Genomic DNA, 3,014 nt, shown 5'->3' with positions numbered 1-3,014 from the left:
TATAGGAGTTTTTTCCATGACTGATACTTTAAGCCATACATTCAGTTTTTGAGAGTTTTCTTAGTATTTGCATTAGAAAACACACATGCATAAATAAAGTAACACAATGGTTTTGGTTCTGGTCAGTATTTTTTCTTTCTCTGAAAATTTGCATGTATTTGTTATCATACTACATCATCTTTTGCCATTTTCTCCAGCATTTTTCCCCCTCTAAGTGGCACCTTGGTAAAATATCCCAGTGTCCAAATTTTCATTTCATCCATCTGCTACCGAGCAAATATTTGGTAGGAAATTTTTCTTAGACTGACATAAGCCTTGTGAAACTGAAATCTAATGGAAGATAAATCTCACCTCCTCATTCTCCAAAAATCTATTGCCTAAAATTACTGAACAAATTGAAATGGATATGGGAAATTTGAGTTTTTTCTTAATAATCTGAGATGCTACACATTTTTTTAGAATGTAGAAACCACTGAAATTTGTTTTATGGTTGTTTAGGAATACCAAGCAACACTCCTTTTAAATGTTTGATAGGATACTGCTGATTCCTTCAGGCCATCTATTTCTCAACCAAAGGACCACAGAAGCTGAGGCGACAACTGGGATTTTTTCTGCTTTTGGATTCAGGGCTCAAGAGCAAGTACACATACTTGTTTGTCCTTTCCCTCGTTAAGCAACTGCCCACCATTCTGTAAAGTCATGGAGATGAGAAGGTAATTTTAATTGTGTGACACTGGAATGCATGTGATTCCAGCTAGTGTCTTTGACACCTGCAAACTCTCTATTTTTCCCTGATCTCAAAGGGAAGTCCTGGTCTTCATTTCATTTTTACTTTTAGTGTTTCCTATTGAGGCAGAATGAATACAATGAACAGCAGCATGGATTTCCTGAGTTTGTGCAGCGAAGAAAAAAATATAAGAATGTGGATCCTTGATGCCGTTAAATAGTATTTTCTATGAATGATATAGAGCTCTTGTTCAGATGGAATTGGCTCAAAGAACAGTATCAAGATAAAGAAGAGACAAGCAAAAGAAGAATAAAAAAGGTAATAGCCTACTCACAGAGTTAAATATAGTCAATGATCTGAAAAGGCTGGATGCTTTGTGGCTTGTTGAAATCATTTCCTCTTTACAATTTTCCTTCTTTTCATTTTTTTTTAAATCTCCTGAAATAGATGTTTTACTTTTTTTTATTGCTGATATTTCTATGTAACTCATGACATTAAGTGGCTGGACTCTATTTTTAATCCAGTTATCAAAATTTTCAAATTTTTGATATTAATTTGAAAAGATATAGAAAGTGTTTTTTTTTTCAGTTTTCAGTTAATTATTTTACTATTCTTAAGATGACTTTAGTATCTGATAGAGAATTATGACATTTTAGCTAGTTGCTAATTTGTTGAATTGGAATATAATTTTATGATAACTAGAACTAACAATTAGGTTTATAATTTATTTTATTTACAGATGTGACATTTTACTTATCAATTCTACTTGTGATTTGGTTCAGTGATGAAGTCCAAGAATAATGTATGATGCAACATATTTTATTATAAAATTTTAATATAAATTGTCTTATGATAGGTTGTTAAATAATATATTCCTTCCTGATTTCTTTGTCTTAAGAAGTTTTAACTTTAAGAATGAAAGAGAATTATAAATGATGTATAAATTTAAAAATATTTGCCCCTGTTTCAGCACACTAAAATAAGTGCTAGTTTATTGGCACATGGTTTTGTAACAGTGTTAAATGTTTTGTAATAAGCAATACAGATGTAGCAAATTCCAGCAAGTCAATAGATTTTAAATTTACATAAAAATATTAAGGTGATGCTGCCTTTATAGAATGAGTTTGAAAGAATGGTTTCTGTTTCAATTTTATGGAATAATTTGGAAAGAATTGGTACTAATTCCTCTTTAAAAGTTTGAAAGAATTCAACAGAGAAGCCATCTGGTCCTGGGCTTTTCTTTTTTGGAATATTTCTGGTTACTGCTTCAATCTCGATACTTATTATTGGTTTGTTCAATTCTTCTGTGTCTTCTTGGTTCAATCTTGGTAGTTTGTATGTGTCTAGAAATTTATTCATTTCCTCCAGATTTTCAAATTTGTTGGTGTATAGTTGTTTATAGTAATCTCTAATGATTCATCGTATTTCTGTGATATCAGTTGTGATATACCCTTTTTCGTTTCTAATTTTTGTTTTTTGGGTCTTCTGTCTTTTTTTAAATAAGTCTGGTTAGTGGTTTGTCTATTTTGTTTATCATCTCAAAAAAACCAACTTTTTGTTTCATTGATCTTTTGTATTGTATTTTTGGTCTCTATTTCATTTAGTTCTGCTCTGATTTTAATTATTTCTTTCTGCCTACTAACTTTTGGATTGGATTGTTTTTGTTTTTTTAGTTCCTTGAGGTGTAAAGTTAGGTTGTTTATTGGAAATCTTTCTATTCTCTTGATGTAAGCATTTATTGCAATAAACTTTTCTCTTAGTACTGCATTTGAAGTATCCCATAGGTTTTGGTATAATGTGTTGTTATTATAATTAGTTTCAAAAAATTTTTTGATTTCCTGTTTGATTTCTTCTTTAATCCATATGTCATCCAGAAGCATGTTATTTAATTTCCAAGTATTTGTGTAATGTCCAAAGTTTCTTTTGTTACTAATTTTTAGTTTTAATCCATTGTGGTCTGAGAAGATGCATGAAGTGATTTCAATTTTTAAAAATTTGTTGATACTTGATTTGTGACCTAATATGTGATCTAGCTTGGAGAATGTTCCATGTGCTGATGAGAAGAATGTATATTCTCTGGTTGTTAGGTGAAATGTTCTATATATATATATATATCCACCAAGTCCAATTAGTCTAGAGTGTAGTTTAAATCTTGTGTTTCCCTGTTGATTTGTTGCCTAGATGATCTGTCCAGTGTTGAGAGGGTGATGTTCAGGTCCCCATCTATTACAATATTGAGATCTCTCTCTCTCTCTCTGTAGGTGTAGTAATGTTTGCTTTATAAATC

This window comes from Galeopterus variegatus, unplaced genomic scaffold (assembly GCF_000696425.1).
Source record: "Galeopterus variegatus unplaced genomic scaffold, G_variegatus-3.0.2 Scaffold5078, whole genome shotgun sequence".
Lineage (NCBI taxonomy): Eukaryota > Metazoa > Chordata > Mammalia > Dermoptera > Cynocephalidae > Galeopterus > Galeopterus variegatus.
Note: the sequence above shows the minus strand (reverse complement) of the source record.